Raw genomic sequence first — 25,638 nt, forward strand, 5'->3', positions numbered from 1 at the left:
GAAATGTGAACTTTAACACCTTCCTATGGCTACATCTTTTCTGTACAAATCAGGGAAAGTGGTCTGATGTTCCCTGTGTGTAGGCCTTTATGGCCTTACAGCAGTGCCAAGACCAGCTCAGTCACGGAGACCCTAACCCAGTGGCGCTAGAGGAATTAAACACACACACACAGAAATATAGAGTGTGGAGTGGGATCAGGGGGCTGACAGTCTTCAGAGCTGACAGCCCCAAACAGAATTTGACCCACATATTTATTGACAGCAAACCAGTGATAAGCATTGTTTCTATAGATTATAGATTAACTAAAAGCATTTCTTACGGGAAACAAAGGGATGGGCCAAAACAAAGGGATGAGCTCTGGCTGGTTATCTGCAGCAGGAACATTTCCTTAAGGCAAAGGTCGTTCATGCTATTGTTTCTGGTTTAGGAATGCCTTTAAGTGGTTTTCTGCCCTGAGTGGACCAGGTGTTCCTTGCCTTCATTCTGGTGAACCGACAATCTTTAGCGTGGGCATCATGGCCATCATGAACATGTCACAGTGCTGCAGAGATTTTGTTTATGGTCAGTTTTGGAACCAGTTTATGGACAGATTTGGGGGCCTGTTCCCAACACAACACAACCCAGCTCAATGAAGCACCTGTGGGCTTAAACCCAGTAAGATAAAAAACCATGCAGATACACTAGAAGATTATCTTCTGTTAAGGGGAAGGGACCCCAGGGCCTACAGTCCAACACCAGCTTCACATAGGGGCTCTTAGGGGCCCACATCTCGTTCCAAGTACCCAGTACACCCTGCACTATCAGAGTCTTCTGTAGAATATAATCCCATTTCAACTCCTGCTTATGCTCCTCTTTATTCTCCTTTGCCTTGTAGAGTAGGAACTAGCCCAGCTGGAATAACTCACAGTGGAACTTCATACCATCCAGGACCAGTCAAACTGCTCCCTTTACAGGAAGTCCAAATACAGAAGGGATCATTAGAATACACGTTACATTCTCAATGAATAGTCTAATCCAGTGCAACCAAAACCTCAGACAGTTCTCAGAGGAACCCAATGCATTTACTGATGCATTCCAGGCTCTAAATTTGGCCATTGACATAACTTGGAAAGGTATATGCAAGTTGTCCTTTCATTGCTGTACTCCACAGGAACAACAGAGAATCTGATTAGCCAGTCAGGGATACATAAATAACAGGGCAACTGACCAGACTGCCACCCATGAAGCGGCAGCTATTGCTGATCTCTCCCATGACCCAGGATGGAATTACAACAGGTCTGGAGGAATAAAGAATAGGGACAGCCTACATGGTCCAATGTCTCCTGGCAGGGATCAGACTATGTATTTTTTTAAAAAAACTGTTAACTATGAGAAAGTCAAAGTAGTCACACAGGGAAAAGGTAAAAACCCTACCCTCTTTCTAGGGTGCTTAAAGGGCGCCTTCCAAAAGTACGCCAACATAGACCCTATGTCTGCTGAAGGCCAAGTGTTACCAGGACAAAACTATTAGGCAGTGTACCCCAGATATCAGGAGAAAACCACAGAAATTACAATTAGAGCCACAAACACCTATGTCTCAATTAATAGAAATGGCTTTTGGAGTATTTCATAATAGGAATCTGGCTGAGGAGGAAGGCAGAGTCCAGTGCAAGAACAGTGACATAAGGCCCATGCTAAAAGGATAGCTCTTTCTGTCAGTAGTGTCCTGTAACCTCAAAGTCACCCCCAGGAACCTCTAAGCTTTGGAAACTGGTCACCAACAGAGTAACAGCCATCAAGGAGCCTGCTTTCAATGCAAGCAATCAGAGCACCAGGTCAGAAAGTGCACACAGCTGCCCCTGGGCCATGCCCAGTCTGTAAACCAGATAGCCAGTGGGGAATGGATTTTCCTTGGTCTGGAAGGGGAAAGTGGACATCCTACCTTGAGATGGCACTAACCCAAGACTGAGGAGGCTCAGGGATCCAGACAGCCCCCACTGAAAAGAACATTCCAGTCACCAATCTGGAACCCTGGCTGACCCTTGATGTGGCAGGTAAGAATATTGATGTTTTACTCAATAATGGGGCCTCCTACTGTGTATTAACTTCTCATGTTGGGCCACTTACTTCCAAAAGTTGTATTATAACTGGGGTCAATAATCAACCCCATTCTTACTATTTTATTTCCTTACTCACATGTTAGTATAGACATCAGTTTATGCCACACTCTTTCTTGCTTATTCCTGAATGTCTTACCCTGCTATTAGGCAGAGATTTATTAAATAACATGGGAGCCATCATACCACTCAAAGGCACCAGCCCCTCCCAAATGGTCCTCCCTGGAGGGCCAGCAGATCACCTCCCTATGTCTGTCAATCTTAGAACATATAAATCCAGCATCTGGGATGACAGAAGAGCCCTTTGGGCTCAACCTGTGGTCATTAAATTACAGGACCCCAATAGGTACCCCAATTAAAAGCAATATCCTTTAATGTAAGAAGCAAAAAAAGCACTGGAGCCCTTAATTTCTAGATTCTTACAGCATGGTTTACTAGTATCCTTCCAATCACCTTGTAATACTCCTATTCTACCAGTCATAAAACCAAATGGGAAATATCAACTGGCACAAAACTTGAGAATCATAAACGAGGCAGGAACCCTCTTCCTCCCTTGGTAGAGATGTCTTATACCTTGTTAATCCAAATTCTGGGACATTGCCAATGGTTTAGTGTACTAGACCTTAAAGATGTCATGTTTTTAATCCCAGTGCACCTGTCCTTTAAGTTTCTCTTTGCCTTTGAATGGACAGATCCAAATACAGGTAACACCCACAAGCACACCTGCATGTTATAGCTCCTGGGCGTTCAAGATAGCCCTCAGCTGTTTGCACTAGCCCTAGATGAAGATATTTGAGAGTTACCACTTAGGGAATTCAGTGTCCTACACTATGTAGATAACATCTTAATATGTAGCCCTACCAAGAAACATCTGACAAGAATACCATCACAGTCTTAAATTCCCTTGGAGCAAGTAGATACAAGTTTTCAAATAAAAGGGCACAATTAACCAAACAGAGAGTAACTTACTTAGGGTACATTATAACCCCTGGAATAAGGCAGCTATCGGGAAAAAGAAAACTGGCCATACTACAGTTGCCTAGTTCCCAAACCAAGAGACAACACAGAACTTTTCTTGTAATGTACGGGTTCTGTAGAACCCTGATTCCTAGATCTCTCTCAAGAGGAAGACTCACCAAACATCAGGCTCTCCTCTTGGACTCCCCCAAGGTTACTATAAAACCTTGTGGCACCCTTAATCCAGCTCCGCTCATGTCAGTCAATTCCTCAGAGAACCTAACTCATTTCTGTATTAAAACCATAGACCAGGTCTTCTTGGATAGAATAGATCTCAGAGATACATCTCTCAAGAATCCTGATGGTGAATGTAGTTTTCTACATTCTGGTGGAAGTAGATTTCTAAAAAATGGAAAAAGAAGGGTAGGATATACTGTGGTTAGTCTATACCAAACAATAGATGCCCAAAGACTGCCACCTAATACCTCAGCACTAAAAGGAGGGCTAATCGCCCTCACCCTGGATCCTGGTTCCTCACCCTAGGGCCCTGAATCTAGGTCAGGGAAAGGCACTTAACATATATACGCTGACTCCAAGAACACCTTCTTTGTGCTTCAACCACATGCAGCTATCTGAAAACAGCAGGGTCTTCTAAATGCATGGAATCCCCCATTAAACATGCAAAGGAAATACTGCAGCTTTACGAGGCTGTGCATGATCCTAATCAACTGGCCGTCATTCACTGTCAAGAACATCAAAAAGAAACTCCTCAGTTGCATTGGGCAATGCAAGGGCTGGCAGGGAAGCTAGGACGTCAGCTACGGAAGCTGTAGACCAGATGACTTTATCCTCTCTGCCCATGCTCTTTATTTCTTATTTTTTATCTATTTAGTTTTTTTGTGATGATGTCTTGCTCTGTTGCTTAGGCTGGAGTGCAGTGGTGTGATCTCAGCTCACTGCAGTCTGTACCTCTCTCACTCAAGCAATTCTCCTGCCTCAGCTTCCCGAGTAGCTGGGATTACAGGCACATGCCACCACACCTGTCTAACTTTTGTATTTTCGGTAAAGATGGGGTTTCAACATGTTGGCCAGGCTGGTCTTGAACTTCTGACCCCGAGTGATCCACCAAATTCAGCCTCCAAAAGTGGTGAACTTCATATGGATGTGAGCCACCGTGCTCGGCCCCATTCTTTTCATATAAATCTGTCCTATACTATAGAAAACAAGCATAGGCTAAAGAAAATCAGAAGACCCTAAATCCTGAGGGTTGGAGGCTCATAGGTTTAAAACTCTTGCTAGCCCCACCCATGAGAAATTGTTAAAAATTTACATAATTCCCTCCATATGGGGCAGGATGCTATGACCACCTGCATGGACCATGTGTTTACAGGTAAAGGCCTGGCAACCACAATGCAAAGATCACTCAGGCCTGTGAACTTTGCTCTCAAAATTACCATGGGGCAAACAAACAAGGGTCTCCTCCTTTATTACCCTCAGTCCAGTGGCAAGGAACCTATCCTGGTGAAGAATGGCAAATTCACTGCACCCAAAGGCCCTCCTTTCGAGTTTTTAAATACCTTTTAGTTTTTGTAGACACTTTTATCGAATGGGTAGAAGCTTTCCCCACCAGAACAGAGAAAGCTACAAAAGTGGCCAAGGCACTGCCAAAAGAGATCATACCAGGATTTGGCCTCCCCTGCTGCTTGCAGAGCGACAAAGGCCCCTGTTTTCTTGCAACTATAACCCAATGCATAGCCCAAGCTTTAAAAATTAAATTTCATCTCCACTCCTCATGGAGGCCACAATCCTTCTGCAAGGTTAATAGTAGTAATCGAACTTTAAGGCAGACCCTGGCGAAACTGTGCCAGGAAACTTCAGTCTTGGTACACTCTGTTGCCTATAGCCCTCGTGAGAGTACGAGTGGCACCCAAATAAAAGACAAAACTTAGTCCTTTTGAAAGGGCTTCTTGGAGACCCTTCCTTACCTCAGACCTGTTAGTCAAACCAGAAACCCAGTTTACTATACAATAGATTCAAAATCTAAGCCAGAGGCTAGGCAACGTGTTTCATGGCTGTACTCTCATCAATTTGGGAGACTGAGGCAGGCAGATCACTTGAGGTAAGTAGTTCCTGACCAGCCTGGGCAACGTGGAGAAAGCCCCAAAATACAAAAATGTGCAGGGCGTGGAGGCGCGGGCCTGTAATCCCAGCTACTTCAGTGGCTGAGGCAGGAGACTTGCTTGAACCTGGAAGGCGAAGGTTGCAGTGAGCCGAGACTGGACCACTGTATTCCAGCCTGGGATACAGAGTGACACTCTGCTGCCTAAAAACAAACAATCAAACAAAAAACAACAACAAAAAACCTGCTGTCTTAAAAAAAAAAAAAATTCTAAGCCCCTATGGCAGGCTATCCAGGAACACATCAATGCAGTGCTGCCCTCACCTGGACAAGCGAAAAACATCCCCAAAATCCTACTGGGAGACTGGGTCCTATTACAAACACGGAAGGAAGGCTCCCAGGCAGATTAACTACTTTTTAAATGACAGGGACCTTAGCAAGTACTACTAACCACCCCAATGACTATCAAACCGCAAGGAATAGCCAGTCGGATTCACAGGACCAGACTTAAACTTTGCAATAAACCTTTACAGGATCCAGAGGAAGCTACTAATTGTACCTGCCAGCCCATAGAGGCTCTACAGTTTCTATTCAAGAACATAATTCCACATAAAGCCAATCTGGAAGATAAGTAACATTTTCATTCTCTTGGTATTTTCCTGCCATACTCTAATGGCTTTTAGAGACACTGGCCTGTCTGCTGAGGAAGTAATTAACCATATTGTTAGTCTATTAAACTTAGCTCAGGCCTGGGCCCAGTAGCTCATGCCTGTAATCCCAGCACTTTGGGAGACCAAGGCAGGTGGATCACCTGAGGTCAGGAGTTTTGACACCAGCCTGACCAACATGGTGAAACCCCGTCACTACTAAAAATACAAAATTAGCTGGGTGTGGTGGTGCATGCCTGTAATCCCAGCTACTTGGGAGGCCGAGCTACTTGAACCTGGGAGTTAGAGGTTGCAGTGATGCGAGCTTGTGCCACTGCACTCCAGCCTTGACAACAAGAGCAAAATTTCATCTCAAAAATAAAATTAAAAAAAAACTTATCTCAACCCTGTTGACTTTGCATAACTACCAAAGGTTGGGGATATGCCACACCTGGGCCCTTAGAAGACTGGCCTGGCATCCCAGACGTCTCCAGGGACAAACTCACTGGACCAAAGAATGAGGATATCAGGTCCAACGGTCAGTATAAAGGGATTTTATTGGGTCAGGTCCTGGGTTGCTTAAGTTCCTCATTTTAGTTATCAACAGTAGTTCAAATATCCCAAAAGGAAAACATGCTTTCTTACATACCTTTTATTTACAGCAATTCCCCTTCTGCCTTTACCTTAATCATGCCAGTTCTGCCACTTTCATAGAACTCCAAGAGAGTCAGTGTAGCTGAACCTTTGTCACTGGGTCACCTGTCTTACTCAATACCTCTGCAGGAATTAAACTAATATGTGGACACCTAACCCATGCAACTAATTTTTTGCTCTATTATGTTCCCGGGCTGGCACCACCTCTATTTCTTATCAATTAAACTATAACCTCTAGTTTTTGGTGAGGTCATCCTCTCACAGGAAACCCTTATTCACCCTATCTCAATATATCCCCCAGGGACTGTCATCATAACCTATCAAAAGATAATTATGCCTTGTGGTCAAACCCAAAGGGGAATTTTATTTAAAGAACTTATTAATGCCACCACCCAACTCTATCATTCACTAATGGAACAAGTAACCACTGCCAACTTAACTGCACAAAACCTTTCACTTATAGGCCAGAAAATAGGAGACCCCTTTTATAGAAACTCTACTACTTTCATCACTTTAATGCAAAATACTTTTGCAGCAGAAATTTCACCACCACAAGGAATTTTTGGGGTTTGTCGATCTTCAACATATCTACAATTACCTCCACTATGGAACGGATGATGCTCCATCACTTACATTTCCCCTTATCTAACTTTCACATGGGCTAACACATCTCTCCCTTTCCCCATGCAGCAACATAGCAAGATTCACCTATGAGCAAGACCCCGTATTCCCTTAAATTCAGTACTGCCCTCTCTACTGGGATTATCAGGATCAGCTATGGAAGGTGGAGCCCTGGGAATCCAACATAAACTGTTATAGGAGATCACGGTGGCCCTCCAACAAATGGAAGAGGGCCTCACTGGACTTAAACAACAGCTGGACTCCTTGGCCCATATAGTCCTACAAAACTGAAAAGCCTTAAATCTTCTCACAGCTGGAAAAAGAGGAACATGTCTGTATCTTAAAAAGGAATGCTCTTTCTACATCAATGAGCCTGGTTTATTCTAAGAAAATATTTTAAAAAGTCATTACCTAGGCAAACAAAATTGAATCTTTAAGAACTTCCATGTGAAATTGGAAGCATTAGCTTTGTCTGCCTTACTCCCTTTAATATTGCCAGTCATTAACATACTTTTAACTTTAACTTTTTTCCAACTTTGTTTAAAATGCTGATTTCTGAGTCTCTTGCTTACAGCATCTCCAGATCCACATGATGGTTTTGCAAGGCTTTCACCTGGGGCCGTTAATGAGCTATCTCAAGTCTTGCCCACCAGTCCCGTGAACATGGTTCACACTGCGTTACATCAGGCAGGAAGAGACTTTAGGGCCCAGGCTAGGCAGGGACAATACCCCACTCAGCAGGAAGCAGCTTCAGAAGAAATGACCTAGCCCCTCAACCTCCCAAATGAGTATAGCCCTAAGATCTCTTACAGGGGAACTGAGGCAGAATAGGCAGTCAAGGAAGTGATCATGTCTCTGGCACGCAGCAACCATGGAGACTGTACAGCCAGCACAATAAGCCTCAGCATTCACATCGTAGTTAAGCTCATTCAAGCAAAGCCATCATCAGTAGGGAATTTCCTCTGTAGAGAGCATGTGCACTTTAATTTTACCTGTCCTCAGACTGACCCATTGCTCATTATAATGGTAAAAAACACATCCCTGGGTGGAGATTTAAGATGCTAATGAGATATGTGCTGTATGAACAAGCATGCGTAGCTGCTGGGCAAGTGCACCCAGAGGACCACCTAAAACATGCTTACTAGTACCAGTTCTCCCCACTTCCTTATGAATAATCATGTAAGATTCCCATAAAGGGAGTTTCCCCGGTAGTAGTCAATGCTGTCTCATCCTTATGAGCACCCAGCCCTGAATCCTCTCTGTCTCTCTCAGGGTTACTGACTATTCTGCACCTAACTTTCAAAATACGACAGAGCGAGACTCCGCCTCAAAATAAATAAATAAATAAATAAATAAATAAATAAATAAATTTCTCTATGCTGCATCTCCTTTGCTATGTGCCTCTTGTTTAAATTCTTTTAGACTAAGAAAACAAGGACAGATATCTCAACAGCTGTCAACAACACTCCAAAATATTCTACCACTTTTGTTGATTTCATCACCTACTGCAAACCATCATCTATTACGCAATGAGTCTGCATATACATATCATAATACACCTCCATTTTGGAAAAGCATCATGATGGAACAGGAAATTCTCATGTTTCCAAATTCTATTTCAATTCTTCCAGTCTGTGAAACCCCTTTTTTGGGTTTCATACATCTGATTCTGTCACATAACTGCTAAAATTATTCACAGAGAACCAGATAAGGACAAATATTATTTGGAATAAATGACCCAGTCAGGATGAATCTATCCTGTGTTACCAGATGTTACCAGATTTTCTTATATACGACTTTTTTTTTTTCTTTTTTTAAGAGAGGGACTCACTCTGTCCTCCAGACTGGAGTGCACAACTGCTATCACAGCTCATTCCAGCTTTGACCACTATTCTCCTCCTCTAACTAGCCTCCCACCTCAGCCTCCAGAATAACTGGGACTACAGGTGCACACCACCACACCCAGCTAATTTTTGTAATTTTTGCAGAGATGGGGTCTTGCCATGTTGCCCAGGCTGGTCTCATAATCCTGGGCTCAAGTGATCCTCCCGCCTTGGCCTACCAAAGTACTGGGATTACAGGCGTCAGAAACCATGCCCAGCCGTACACCCATCTTTTTAAAAATCTCCAGTCATCATATGAATGCACTAGAATTTGCATGTTGTTCTTGTTCTTGTCCATATTCTTTCTAGTAAAACCCATTGTTCAATTAGCTCAAACTCATGTCCACATGTTTCTGAAATATCTAACACTTCCCTTCAGTTTCTTCTAACAATTTCAGAAAGATTCCATAGTTTTCAGTGGATTTGAGGGGAAGTGTATTCTAAGAATGTCAATGACAGGAAAACATTTATTTCAGTAGTTGCAACACATTTTTCTAGTCAACCTCATAACTAAATGACTCCTGTATTTTTTATAAATTTCCATATGAATTTTACTTTTTTGTTAAAGATTACACCACTTACCTTTGGTACCTTAACTGTCTAACTAATTTTAGTATGATTTATAGACATATTTACTTTTAACTGATACAATCCATATAGAGTAAATGTGCTCTCTAATACATAATCAAGTAATTTAAATTAATTATGGATACTTGTGTGATTTAGAATATTTAATAGTTATAGAGATGTACATAAAATTTATATAAAGACGTAAAATCCATAGTTATAAAGAGTAAAAATATTCACACCAGGATTCTGGACAAATTGGTTTTTAAAAACTCCTGAAAATTAATTTTTTAAAATTGAAGTGAACACTAGTGTAATATTCATAACTGTCTTAAGTTAATAAAGTATAAAAGTTTATTGATAATTGCTATTTCCTGGTAAAGAATACTTCTTCAGAAAATGTTTAAAAGTTGAGGAAATTCCATTTCTGAAAAGTCAAATATTTTAATGAATAAAATATGCATAACCTACTTGTGTTCTTAAGAATATTTTCAAAAATTGCACAGACATCTGTAATTAAATCAAACTATTTATTTTTTTCACACTGTGGCACTATGGATTACATGAGCATAGAAAGGGAACAATTGCCAACTTCACTAAGAAGGAAGCAGTGACCTTCACAGAAAATTGTGACTGAGACTTCTTTAAGTCACAGGCCTGTGGCACCCACATGTCCCCTGTACATGCACAAAGTGCAGGACTCTGCATGTGCATGGGCAAATCCTGCTTCTATTTTAAATTTTGATATTTGGTTCATTGTGGATGTTTTGTATTAATTTTGATTTTTGAAAAATTATGGTAAACTACTATTCATCTTGATTACCAAGTGCCTTGCTGTCCCCTAAAATTTTGACTCATTCATCTAAACCTAGTCCTGGCCCTACCCTGCCTGCTTCCCTGTGGACTGCTCACTATGTGATGTTCTGGGCCACTACCACAGGCAGGCAGATTCTCTGCTCGTTGCAACTGGAGGCTCCCTGATGTGTCAGATTCTGAAGTGTCAACCATGTGACCTTTTCACCATCATCTCCCCAATGTCTAGGAGAGAACCAGCACTAGAGAACCCTCAAGAAACATTTGTTGAATGAAGAAAACATAATGAGTGTCTGAGGATTAATTTAAGCTCCTGATGGGAAATGATTGGTGTTCCAACAAAGTGGCTTTTAAAAGTCTTCAGAATAAAGGAATTACAGAAACATACCGCTCTTGTGGCCAGGGAAAGCAATCTCCCCAGACACAACTGTCAAGGACACAAGGAATGTCAGATATCAGTTATCTCAGGATTGCCCTTTTCCAGAGATATTACAAATGAGGCCCCAAGAAGGGAAAGACACATCATAGGTCATAGGCAGCTAGGACTGGAACAGAGTCTAAGAAGCCAAATGTCCAGCCTGCCTGCTGCACAGGGCTGCTCCTTGCCCAGACCCAGAAGCCTCAAGCATTTGGGGTGAGAGCCTCTCTGCTTACTGAGTGCAGTATTTCGGCAAACGCACCCTCACTGGTGCTTCCACTCCATGGGTGCTTTCACTCTATTTTTCTAGCACAAAATACGGTTTGGCAAGTTCAGAAATGTTTGCCCCCTTATCCAGTATTATACGTGAGATAACAGCCTTATAGAGACAGAATAGTCACGTAAATATACTATATCAGACCAGTTCTACGAAACAACTCCCTTTTACATAGAGGGATAAATTTTTAACATTTGATATGTAACATTATATATGCATATATACACACATATATGTATATATGTGTGTGTGAGATCATGTGAATGCCTTTTTCTTTATACATGTTTTTTAAAGATCCTGAGGAACTGTTTGCTTTCAGCAGGCAAGGCCAGCAAAACCCCTTTTCTTTCCTACCTCAGTCTTATATCAACTGTCTAGTGATAATAGAGGCAGGGGCAGAGAAACTCTAGGCAGACAAACGTGTGTCCCTGGTGGAACACCACCTTCGAGCTGAAAAGCCTGAAGCGAGAACTACTGGGGGAACCCGCTCCCAATATTTCAGTGTAGGTTCCTACTATTTTCCATAAGTGTCGGCCGGCTGAGAAATAAAGTGAGACAGTACAAAGAGAGGAATTTTACAGCTGGGCTGCCAAAGGTTTCATTACATATTGGTAGGACCGTGATGTCCACCTGAGTCTCAGACCAGCAAGTTTTTATTAAGGGTTTCAAAAGGGGAGGGGTGTAAGAACAGAGAGTAGGTACAAAGATCACATGCTTCAAGGAGCAAAAAGCAGAACCACTGACAAGGGTCTAAAAAAGATCACATAATTCTGAGGGAACAGGGCAAAGGACAAAAGCAGAACCACTGATAAGGGTCCAACAAAGATCACAGGGCAAAGGGCAAAAACAGAACCACTGATAAGGGTCCAACAAAGATCACAGGGCAAAGGGCAAAAGCAGAACCACTGACAAGGGTCTATGTTTAGCGGTGCACGTATTGTCTTGGTAAAATCTTAAACAACAGAAAACAGGGTTTGAGAGCAGAGAACTGGTCTGACCACAAATTTACCAGGGCAGAGTTTTCCCAACCCTAGTAAGCCTGAGGGTTCTGCAGGAGACCAGGGCTTATCTCAGTCCTTATCTCAACTGCACAAAATAGACATTCCCAGAGCAGCCATTTATAGACCTCCCCCAAGGAATGCATTCTTTTCCCAGGGTATTAATATTAATATTCCTTACTAGGAAAAGAATTTAGCAATATCTTTCCTACTTTCACGTCCATTTATAGGCTCTCTGCAAGAAGAAAAATATGGCTCTTTTTGCCCAAACCTGCAGACAGTCAGACCTTATGGTTGTCTTCCCTTGTTTCATAAAAATTGCTGTTATTCTGTTCTTTTTCAAGGTGCACTGATTTCATGTTGTTCAAACACACATGTTTTACAATCAATTTGTACAGTTAACATAATTATCACAATGGTCCTGAGGTGACGTACATCCTCAGCATACGAAGATAACAGGATTGCCGGGCACGGTGGCTCAAGCCTATAATCCCAGCACTTTGGGAGGCCGAGACGGGCGGATCACGAGGTCAGGAGATCGAGACCATCCTGGCTAACACGGTGAAACCCCGTCTCTACTAAAAAAATACAGAAAAATTAGCCGGGCGAGGTGGCGGGCGCCTGTAGTCCCAGCTACTCGGGAGGCTGAGGCAGGAGAATGGTGTGAACCCGGGAGGCAGAGCTTGCAGTGAGCTGAGGTCTGGCCACAGCACTCCAGCCTGGGCGGCAGAGCGAGACTCCATCTCAAAAAAAAAAAAAAAAAAAAAAAGAAGATAACAGGATTAAGAGACTAAAGACAGGCAAAAGAAATTATAAATGTATTATTTGGGAACTGATAAATGTCCATATTAAGATGAAATCTTCACAATTTATGTTCTTCTGCCATGGCTCCAGCCGGTCCCACCATTTGGGGTCCCATAACAGAGAACTTCTATCCCTGTTTGGCCGCTCTCTGACAATTGGTTCTTTCTGAATAATGTATTTTTAACAACTGAATGTTGCCTTTTCCAAAACTACCTAAGGCCTGCCCCGCCCCCAATCCCATGCCTACAAAGACCCCAGAGTCAGCCAGTAGAGATTAGAAGCATCTGGACGTGGGGGAGAGGTGACTTAACTTCAGAGATGACGGCTGGACATTGGGGAGAGGCAATTTGATTTCAGAGGATAGAGACAGAGAGGCAACTTGACTTCAGGGGAGAGCAACCTGCCCTTCCCATTCCCTTGTCAGCTCCCGTCTATGGTGAGAGCCACTTTCATCACTCAATAAAAGTCTCTGCATTCACCATCCTTCAATTCATCTGCATTACGTCGTTCTTCTTGGGCACTGGACAAGAATTTGTGACCCACCAAGTGTGGGTTCCTAAAAAGGAGGTCTCACTGGCCCTTTGCCCTTGTTGACAGAGAATAGCCACCCCACACAATGAGGCAAAGGTCCCATTGAGCTGATAACACACTGCTGTCTGTGGATGTGGAGCTAAGAGACCATTGTAACATTCCTTCTGGGGCCTTGGGGTCACAGGCATTCTTACCTGGATGCAGCCATGGGGCCTGCACGGAGTTTGCTCCTGCCAGTGCCAAAGCAGCTGGCCAGTCCCCACACTCACTTACCTATGTGCTCCCTCTCATGAGGGATGGGGTGCGGCAGCCCCAAGGAAACAGAGTTTGCTCCTGTTGGTACCAAAGCGTCTGGCTGGTTAGCACAATCATTTGCCCACGACCTCCCTCCCACGAGGGGTTGAGTATGGCAGGCTGAGTAAACAGGGCACCGCTGTCATGAGTGAAGGGGTTAAGAAAATACTCTGCATCATAAACTTAGTCCTTAGGGATCTTGATCACCTTTCCCTCCCACCACATGACACCATTTCTTTCCATTGATGACATTATGCTGATTTGGCAGGACCTAGCAACTTCCCTAGACACACTGGTAACATACTGACATGACAACTGAAGTGACAATTCGCACAAAAATATCAGGGGCCTTTTAACGTAGTGAAATATTTACTGGCCAAGTGCTCAGAGGCATGTCAACATAGCACTTAACAGGTGAACAGCAAGTTGGTACATCTCACCCTTCCTGCCACTCAAAGTGGACACAAACAATAGTGGGTCTCCTTAGGTTCTGTTGGTGGTAACGTGTACCTCATCGGGATCGCGTCTGTGACTTATCTGCTAATGACTGGAAAATCTGCTAGTTTTAAATTTGGCCTACTACAGAAAAAAGCTCTCTGAACCCATGCCTATGGCTCAAAGGGGGCTTCCTTATGAACAGTTGTCTCAAAAACAAACAATCAAAGAATCCCTAGGGCTGGTTTCCTTACTGGTCTTTGTTTATACTGGGCTGGCAGCAACTGTATTAGTTTTCTATTGCCACATAACAAATTACCCCAATTTGAGCAGCCTAAAACAACACACATTTATTATCCACATTTCTGCAAGTCAAGACCAGGAAGCCTCAACCGGCCTCTCTGCCGAGTGTCTCCCAAGGCCAACTCAGAATGTCAGGCCGGCTGGGTGCTGATGTGGAGACTGTGGAATAATCCACTTCTAAGCTTATACACATTATTGCTCATTTAGATCTAGTTCCTTAAGGTGGTAGGAAAGTGGTTCCTGTTTTTTGGCTGGTTGTCATCCAGGGACTGCTCTAAATGCCTAGAACCACCCTATACCTTCTCAGGAACACGACATTATCCTCGAAGCGGGACTGCTGTGTCACATCCTTCTTGTGCTTCGACTCTCCTACCTCTTCTGCTCCTTATAAGGAAAATACTCTGCTTTTCAAGGATTCCCCTGTGAGGGTCAGGCCCATTCACACCACCTCCATGTCTCAAGGTCAACTGACTTGAGACCTTAATTAGCCAGCAAATTCAACCACAGCAGTATTTGGATTAGTGTTTGATTGCGTATACAGGAGATGGGAGTCTGGGGAGTCTGGGAAACAGACTACAGCCGTTTCAGTCAGCTTGAGCTGCTATCACAGAATACCACAGACTGGGTGGCTTCATCACCAGACATTTCTTTCTCATGGTTCTGGAGGCTAGAAGTCCAAGATCAGGGTGCCAGCATGCTCAAACTCTGGTAGGCATCCCCTCCCTGGCTTGCAGTCATCCACCTTGCTGTATCCTCACATGTTGAAGAGGCACGAAAGAAGAAGTTCTCTTTTCTCTAATTGTACGGGCACTAATTTCATCATAGGGACCAACCATCATGACCACATCTAGACTTAATAACCTTCCAAAGGTAATTAGGATTCACGTAAAAGGTGGACCTAAAAAGGGTCCACCTCGAAATATCATCCCACTGGGATTTAAGGTTTAATCGTATGAATTCCAGAGGACACAAATATTCAGTCCATCCATAATGCCTGCCTACCACACAAGCCAGAAATGAACAGCTGCATTACAAAAGGCCCAACTGGGATATCCCTGAAGGACAGTGGTGAAGGGAAATCCTCCCAGAGAAAAGAACTTTGAGTAGTGCACCTGTGTGGAGGAGCGATGGCCAGACCTATGAGTATGTATCCATATATAGGCGGTGTCTCATTTATTAGCTGAATGATCAGGGACTTTGAGGACACATGATTGGAAATTTGTGACAAAGAGGTCTGGGGAAAAATACATGGAGAGATCTGCCCAATTGAACATTCAATGTGAAGATATTTGGGGCTCATGAGAGTTCTCAGCAAAGGGTAACCTCAGCAGAGCAGAACTGTAATAATCTGATGGATAAGATACCTATTATCTAGACATCAATCAGCCTCTATCTCCCACACTTGTGTCAAAACCACACGGGCTCACAAAGTGATGAAGATGACAGGGATAGAGATTACGCTGCAGTAGCACGGACTTCCACTCACCAAGGCCGACCTGACTACAGCTGATAGAGCCATGAGACAGACAAGGGTCCCTGGCGAAATCCCACCTTCAAGCCTAAAACGGCATGAAGGTTGAAAAATCGGACTACTGGTCCTGAATGAAACCAGCGACCCAGAGGAAGAACTGCCACTGTTTGCTCGCCATTTCCCAACTGATTATTTCTTAAGAATACCCACATACGCACAGGGGGAATGGGGTGGAGCCACAGGAAGTTTGCGCCTTGGGCAGGGGTGGTTGTGGGGAGCCTGGTCTCTTGACTTCCTGTGTGGTGGCCTGAAATCAATCGGTGAGGTGGAGGCCTGCTAGTAGGACTCTCGCTTTGCTGAGAGTTTTTTTCCTTCCTTTTTCTCCTTTTCACCCAATAAATTCCGCTACTCGTCCTTTGATGTGTCTGCGAATGTAATCTTTCCAGGTCACATGGCAAGAACTCAGTTTTAGTTGAATTAAGGAGCAAAATTCTGCAACATAGTCATTGCTGAGTGTACAATCTGCCAGAAACAGAGAGCAACACTGAGCCTCTTATATGACACTTGTCTCCAGAGTTAGCCAGCTACCATATGGCAGGTGATTACATTGGACCACTTCCATTATGGAAGGGACAGGGCTGTGTTCTTACAGAAATAGACACTTATTCTGAATACAGATCTTCCTTCTCACACACAGTACTTTGAGAAAATCAACACTTGTGCACTTAGAAAAATAGCTTATTTACCATTCTGGTATTCCACACAGTATCACCTCCAAACAAGGCACTCACTTCACAGAAAATAAAGTGCAGCAATGGGCCCATGCTCATGGGAAATCACTGGTCTTATTCTTTATATTCTCCTATCCCCCCTTGTTCTTTTTTTTTTTCTTTTAGAGATGGTGCTATATTTCCCACGCTAGTCTTTAACACCAGCTCAGCCTCCCAAAGTGTGCCCCATTATCTTAAAGTGACTGGATAAACAGAACAATGGAATGGCCTTGTGGATCTCAAGTTACAGTACTAGCTAGGTGGCAATACCTTGCAGGTCTGAGAAATTGCTTTTAGGGAGCAGTGTTTGCTGTTTATCTGCATCCAACATAGTTTACTTTCTCTCCCATAGTCAGGATTCATGGGTCCTAGAATCACGGAGTATAACTTGGAGAATCTCTACTCACTATTCACACCAGTGGTCCAACAGCAAAAATGCTTCCTATCATTCTGACTTTAGGCTCTGCTGAACTAGAAGTCTTAGTTAGAAAGGAAGAAATGCTTTCGCCAAGGGACACAACAGTGATTCTGTTGAAAAGAAATTGGGGCCGGGCGCGGTGGCTCAAGCCTGTAATCCCAGCACTTTGGGAGGCCGAGACGGGTGGATCACGAGGTCAGGAGATCAAGACCATCCTGGTCTACACGGTGAAACCCCGTCTCTACTAAAAAATACAAAAAACTAGCCGGGCGAGATGGCGGGCGCCTGTAGTCCCAGCTACTCGGGAGGCTGAGGCAGGAGAATGGCGTAAACCCGGGAGGCGGAGCTTGCAGTGAGCCGAGATCGCGCCACTGCACTCCAGCCTGGGTGACAGAGCAAGACTCCGTCTCAAAAAAAAAAAAAAAAAAAAAAAAAAAAAAAAAAAAAGAAAAGAAATTGGTACTGCCTGCTGGCCACTTTAGTCTCTTCATCACTTTCCATCTAGAGGTAAAGGAGGGGATCATCTACTACCTGGCGGTGATGAATCTGACGATCAAAGGGGGATTAATTGCACTACACCAGGGGCTAAAAAGGAGTATGTCTCCTCTGTCTAGATAGCTTCTTAGTCCTCCCATGTTTTTTGATTACACTTAATGAAAAATTACAGTAACCCTATCCAGGCAGGATATCTAACTGTCCAGACTGTTCAGTAATGAAGGTCTGAGTCATCCTGCCTGGCCAAACACCAAGATGAGCTGACATGCTATCTCAGGGCAAAGGGAACGAGAAATGGGTAGTGAAAGAAGGCAATTATAAATACCAGCTACAAAAATGTGAGCTACTGCAGAAATCAGGAATGTAATACTAAATACCTTGGTAAGTTATTAACTCATCCCCCTCGTCAGGCGGAAGAACAAAGCAACAAACAACAAAAGTACAGCATTTACTAACAGAGATTTATAAAACTTTAAAAGCTCCATCTTTTTTTCCTAGCTTCTGGAAGGGAATTCTCTTCACTTCAGAATTATAGGGAGCTTCAGCAATAACCTGTTCCATCCTACAGCGTGTGTTCTTGTTTCTCCTTGGTCTTTGCACTAGCGCAATTATTTTTTTCTCATGTGCTTAACTTTTCTGAGATGCCAGGGGAATCTGTTTCTTTAAGCGCCTTCTCAAGTTGCTGAATTAAGACGACTTTTTAAAACTGAAATTAAGAGGTATTCCATTCACCAGAAGATACCTACAGCATCTATGAGATGTTAAGAGAGCGAGTAGTAGATACAAAATAGAGTTTACAATCTACAGGCAAATCGAAAATGCATCCTCACGGAAAGATACAACTAGAAAAATACAAAGTGAGTCAACTGAGGGCCCATGCATACTTCCAGATTATGATAAATTTCGAAAGCTCCATGGCATTGGAAGAAAGTGTTAGAATAAGATAATATCAATGTAAATGCCTGTGGAAATAGAATGAACTATGATTGAAGGCTAGGGATTAGGAAGAACAAGCATGATTTGTTCCTGCCCGTCCCAAATTGGGCGCAAGCGCTTAAAACAATAGAAGAGTTCCTTTTTGTACTCACCTTGCTGCTTCCTTGATGGCAAATTGAACAAATTGTCCCTTGACTTTCATAGATCCTTGTACTTCTTCAAGCAAAATGAAAATTCTTTCATAATCTGAAGATATTTAAAAACATTAGTATTTCTCCAATTATGAAAAAGAAATACACCTCAACCTTAGTGCATCCATTACCACAGTATACATTTTTCATAGACTCCAATGTTATATAGTGTTTGTGTTTTGAATGCTTAAATCACAACGCCTGTATATTACTAAGGAAACCATTGTGAAAACTAACAAAGGAAAACAAAACACTTAATCAGATGTATGAGAAATTTTCAGTGAAATTAAAGAGAAGCCATGCTAAATTATATACAGATCCAATTCAGCCAAACAATGAGCTCAAGAGGCAGCTAAATTCTGTTCTAAATCATAGAATGAGAGACTTCTCATACTTTCATTGATAGACATTCTTGCACTACTTACTTCGCCCAAACCTTTGAACTTCTTTCATTAATTGATATTTTATATCGTCATTAATTTTCTTTATCATGGCAGGAGACATTTGTGGTGTATTTGGCACAGTTTCCACTGAAGGCATTCCTGTGGCTGGTGGGTCACCTGCAGAGACACTGTAGTTTTTGATGCCTACCACAAATTCATTACTATCAGGTTTGTAAAGCAGCTCATTTTGCTGAGACTAGTGAAGTCGTAAGAGAAAATATCCAATGCGTTGTGCTGTGTGGCATACGATCTCCTGTCATATTTATAAGCTCTGGTGGAGCGGAATTTGACAGGAAGCCATCAGGAGGAGTTTGATCGTTTTCCATCTCCTCCTCCGGGATGTCATGAATGACAGCAGTATCTGGAATCCAAATGAAAAAGTTAAGCTGTGAGGTAAGTGCATTATGTCGCCCCCATAGGTATATCCCTCTAATGCTCAGTTTCTAGGAACTTATCTCATAAAGCAGGAGGATATGCCAGGTGGCAATCCGAGACCCCTCAACCCTAGCTCAAGAAAGACAATACAACAAAACTGCCCTCTCCCCTGCATGACACTATGCATGCATATAGAGGCCAAGTTGGACAGTACAACCAATATATGAACATACACAGATCCCTGGTACTCCTGGATGAAATACCAGCTCCTGACAGATTAATATGCCCTGGTGGAACCATTGACAAGGAGTTATCAGATGCTTTTTGGCCATTTTTCATCTTCTCCTCATGGACATTGTGAGTGGCGGTGGCATCTGGAAATAAAATGAAGAGGTGAGCTTTGAGGTAAATCCATAATGACAACCCCACAGGTATATCCCACTGATGCTCAGTTTCTAGGAAATTATCCCCTAAAGAACTAGGATATGCCAGGTGGCAATCAGATAGCCCTAAAATTAAGGGGAGAAAGGATAATACTACAAAGCCCCCTTCTTCCCTTGGTGACACTATGAATGCATATGGAAAAAAGTTAGGACAGTACCACTTAAAAGCCAACATGTACAGACCCATGGTACTCATAGCTGTATACCAGCTCCTGCCATAATAATAAGCCCTGATGCAACAGCTGACAAGAAGTTATGAGGTGCTGGTTGGCCTTTTTGCATCTTCTCTTCACGGACATTGTGAGTGATGGTAGCATCTGGAAACCAAATGAACACGTTGAGCTGTGAGGTAAGTGAATTATGTCAGCCCAACAGGTATATCCCTCTGATGTTATGTTTCTAGGAAATTATTTCATAAAACAGTAGAGGATATGCCAGCTGATGATCTGAGACATCTCAACTTGAGCTCACGAAAGATAATACCACAAAACTACCTTCTTCCCTTTATGACACTACACATTCATATGGAAACCAAGTAGGACAGTACAACTAGTAAATAGACATACACAGATCCCTGAGATTCATGGCCGGAATACCAGCTCCTGCCAAATTAGTAAGCCCTGGTGGAACAGTGGCCCTCAAGGTATCAGGTGTTGGTTGGCTGTTTTTATAGTCTTTTCACCAACATTGTGAGTGATGGTAGCATCTGCAAATCTAACGAAGAGGTTGAGCTGTGAGGAAAGTGCATTACGTCATCCCCATGGTATATCCCTCTGATGCTTACTTTCTAGGAAATTATTCCACAAAGCAGGAGGACATGCCAGGTGGCGATCTGAAAAACCCTTAAGTTGAGCTCACAAAAGATAATACAACAAAACCACCTTCTCCCCTTCATGACACTATGCATGCATATGGAAACCAAGGAGGACAATCCAACTCATAAGTGAACATACACAGATCATTGGTACTCATGGCTGGAATACCAGCTCCTGCCATATTAATAAGCCCTGGTGGAACAGCTGACAAGACGTTATCAGGTGCTGGTTGGCCATCTTCCATCTTCTCTTCATGGACATTGTGAGTGACAGTAGCATCTAGAAACCAAAACAAGAGGTCAAGCTGTGGGGTAAGTGCATTATGTGAACAACACGAGTGTATCCCTTTCATGCTCAGTTTTCAGGACATTATCTCATAATGCAGAAGGATACCCCAGGTGGCGATCTGTGACCCCTCAAATTGAGATCACGAAAGATAATACGATAAAACCACCTTCTTTGACTTATGACACTGCATGCATATAGAAACCAAGTAGAAACAACTAGTAAACAAAAATACATGATCCCTGCCTGGTACATGGGTGGAATATCAGCTCCTGACAGATTAATAAGCCCTGGTGTAATGATTGATGAGAAGTTATCAGGTGCTGGTTGGCCATTATTTATCTTCTCTTCACAGCCATTGTGAGTGACTGTAGTATCTGCAAATCAAATGAAGAGGTTGAGCTCTGAGGTAAGCGCATTATATCAACCCCACACAGGTATATCCCTCTGATGCTCAAGTTCTAAGAAATTATTTCATAAAGAAGGAGAGGATGTGCCAAGTGGCGATCTGAGACCACTCAAATTGAGCTCAGGAAAGAAAGTACAACCAACCCACTTTCTTCCCTTGATGACACTATGTATGCATGTGAAAACCAAGTAGGACAATCCAACTTACAAGCAAACATACACAGATCCTTGGTACTTAGGGAAGAAATACCATCTGCTTCCATATTAATAATCCCTGGTAGAACTATTGACAAGGCATTATCAGGTACTGGTTGGCCATTTTGCATCTTCTCTTCACGGACATTGGGAGTGGCAGTAGCATCAGGAAAATATAAAAGGTTTAAAATTTGGAAAGAAATAAAACTGTCATTATTCACAGATGATATTGTTCTGTCCCTAGAAAATGTAAAAGAATAAAATCTTTACAGTTAATAAGCAAATTTAGTCAAGTCACTAAATATTAGAAAAGCCACTGGTATTTCTTTATAATTAACACCAACAAATAGTTAGAATATGAAATTTCAAATGTCATTAATAACACTGCCAAAACATAAAATATTTAGGAATAAATCGAATCAAGATGTGCTAGAGCACTACATAAAAATTACAAAACATCACTGAGGGAAATTCAAGACTACAGTAAATGGAGAAAAAACATTCTTTCCATGGAATGGAAGACATTATTAAGAGGCTTTATTGTTAATTCTCCTAGAATGATAATAGCAATGTTATTTAAAATTCCACAAAGTAAAAACAAAAATATCCAAAAATTGACAAGCTGATAATGTTCTTTAAAAAGAATATGCACATTTAAGATTTGGAAAAACCCAAGACAATCTTTAAGATATAGAAGTGGCTGGGTGCGATGGCTAACGCCTGAAATCCCAGCACTTTGGGAGGCCGAGGCGGGCGGATCACGAGGTCAGGAGTTCAAGACCAGCCTGGCCAACATGGTGAAATCCCATCTCTACTAAAAATATAAAAATTAGCCGGACATGGTGGCAGGTTCCTATAATCCCAGCTACTCGGGAGGCTGAGGCAGGAGAATCGCTTGAACCTGGGAGGCTGAATTTGCAGTGAGTCGAGATCACGCCATTGCACTCCAGCCTGGGCAACAAAAGCAAAACTCCATCTGAAGGAAAAAAAAAAAAAAGAAAGAAAGAAAAAATAGAAGTAAGTTGGTAGATATACACTATTAATATAAGATTTACTATAAAGGTAGAGTGATTAAAACAGTGTGATATTGGAGCAATGACAGGCAAATACACCAAGGGAAGAGGACACAGAGGCCAGAAATAATCTGGAAATACAAAATAGCTAGATTTACCACAGGAGAGCTCCTGGAAATCACTGTGGAAAGGACAGTGATTTTAATAAATGCACTTGATAAATGTGACAAATGCAGGGATAATACAAACCTTTAATCTTACCTCACCCTACTCCAAAAACTTTATTGAAGATGGATAGTCTAGTAAACACTTAAGATATTATCTTCACAAATATAGAACAGGCAAAGACGTTTTCAACGAGGATAAAAAAGCATTAACCATAAAGAATGAATTGTTTGCCAGGCACGGTGGCTCACACCTGTAATTCCAGCACTTTGGGAGGCTGAGGTGGGCACATCACTTGAGGTCAGGAGTTTGAGACCAGCCTGACCAACATGGAGAAACCCTGTCTCTACTAAAAATATAAAACTAGCTGGGCGTGGTGGTGGGCGCCTGTAATCCCATCGGGAAGCTGGGGCAGGAGAACTGCTTGAACACGGGAGGCGGAGGTTGCAGTGAGCTGAGATTGCGCCATTGCACTCCAGCATGGGCAACAAGAGCAAAACTCCGTCTCAAAAATAAATAAATGAATAAATAAATAAGAATGAATTGTTGAATTACACAGAATTAATGGAAAACTTCTGTTCCTCAAAACACTATTAAGACAATGAAAAATGAAGTATATTTGTAGATTATATATTATACAGTATATATGTATAGATTATACATATAAATATATATTAATTACACACACACTATATATACTCATCTGTATATACATCTGACAACAACTGAGTGGAATCCAGAATATATCCAGAACTATAAATCAATTTTTAAAAAGCAAACATCTCAATAAAATCTGGGGGAAAGCTGAATACGCACGTCATAAGAGTCATACTCAAATAGCTATAAAACACCTCAGATATACCTGGACTCTGACTTTACTCCATTCCATGAAAATTCATTTGAGATGAATGGGAGATCTAGAAGAATATTTAGAATATTATCATGGCATTGGGTGAGGCAGAGATGTTTCTTAAAATAATAAAAAGGGCCAGGCATAAATAATGCACTGATTAATAAAATTAAGAGAATCTGTTCATCTACAACACATTATTAAGATAGTGTAAAAGCAAAAAAGATTTGTAGAAGATACTAAAATTGTATACATATTTGAATATATGTACATATATGCCTGTGTATAACTGAAATCCAGAATATATGTAAACCACAAATCCATTTTTAAAATACAAACACCTCAATAAAATTTGGGAGAAAAGACCTGAAAAGGAACTTCCGAAAAGCTGTAGTTAAATGACCAACAAACGTATAAAAAGGTACTCAAAAAAAAAAAATCAATAAATAGCTGGGCGCGGTGGCTCATGCCTGTGATCCCAGCACTTTGGGAGGCCAATGGGGTGGATCACTTGAGCCCGGGAGTTGGAGAACAGCCTGGGCAACTTGGTGAAACCCCGTCTCTACCAAAAACACAAAGATTAGCTGGGCTTGGTGGCGTGCACTTACAGTCCCAGCTACTGGGGAGACTGAGGGAAGACAATCAATTGAGTCCCGGGATCACGTGCAGTGAGCCGAGATCATGCCACTGCATTCCAGCCTGGGCGACAGAGTGAGACCCCGTCTCAAAAGACAAAAATCAATAAATAAAAACAATTTTTTTTTAGAACAATGGTGCCCAATCTCATTAATCAGCAGAGAAATGCAAGTGTAGACATGAGGAGAGATCACAGCACACCCATCAGAGTGGCTGGAATGAAAGAGTAACTGTACAGGGATTGAGTGAAAGTGGCACAGCTGGAACCTTCGAATATTTCTGAACCCCGATTTCCACACAGACACCCAAGGCCACGGCCCAAAGATCAGACAGAACCCCGAAGAGCTCCTTCAGGACTGAGATCAACCAATCGAGAAAAAGCACCCCACCCTAGGGCAAGACAGAACTCCCAAGTTCGGGTGGCCTGCCTCATGACTGACACAGAGCTCCCCGAGTCCCACCATAGGCTTAGAGAATCCAAAGAACTGCACCCCACCCTCCCGTGACACCGGGAGAGAGAACCCACAGATAATATTATTTTAAAAGCCAGCACCAAGAGAAAGCATCCGGTAAGCGTCCACATTAGGGATAAACAGATCCAAAGAAAAGCGAACACATCCTAGCTGAGAACAAGCGACATCCAAGGACAAAAGCGCCCCACGGCCGACATCAGCACCCAAGGAAGACTCCCTTGCCGGCTGAGATAAAGTCCCGAACGGAGAGTAACCCCACAGGGCAACGATCATGCATCCAGAGAACAGCCAGCCCCACCCCAGCTCCTGAGCACAGAGTCCCCAAGGCAGAGTCCCCACTCAGGGCTGTAACCCAACGGGGAAGAAACACCCCCAAACCCGAGTCTGACACAGGCAACCAAGGCAGGGTCCCCACCCCCGGGCTCAGGTCATTTCAGCAGGAAAAGTCCCTCATATCACCGAGAGGGAGCCCCCAAGAAAAGCCCCATGGCCCCACAACATATCCGAGACAAGGTGCCCAAGGAAAACGCTCCCCCACGGCTGACACAGGCACCCGCGGTGGTGTCTCCAGAGCGGAACCACATCACGCAGGGAGCCACAGGACACACCCGACACCCGATGCAGTGCACCCCAGAAAAGACACTATCAGGGGTGAAATTAAAACATTCAGAGAAAAACTACCACACTCACAGTCCTTAAGTCCTGACCTTGCCGGAGGAGCGGCGGAAGGACCTCACAAAATGACAGCGAAAAGTGCCACTGCACTCCCCCTTGGGTGACAGAGGCAAGCCATAGTCAGACCCTGTCTGTACAAACATAGTCAGACCCTGGCGGAACT

At 42.8% G+C, this 25,638-nt stretch overlaps 1 pseudogene; it reads right to left on the minus strand.

Moving 5' to 3' along the window:
* Positions 1–18,065: 18,065 nt before the first annotated feature.
* On the minus strand, positions 18,066–25,073 carry LOC117078460 (annotated as a pseudogene).
* Positions 25,074–25,638: the final 565 nt, after the last annotated feature.

The sequence above is a fragment of the Trachypithecus francoisi genome, unplaced genomic scaffold (genome assembly GCF_009764315.1).
Source record: "Trachypithecus francoisi isolate TF-2019V2 unplaced genomic scaffold, Tfra_2.0 Lachesis_group6, whole genome shotgun sequence".
NCBI lineage: Eukaryota > Metazoa > Chordata > Mammalia > Primates > Cercopithecidae > Trachypithecus > Trachypithecus francoisi.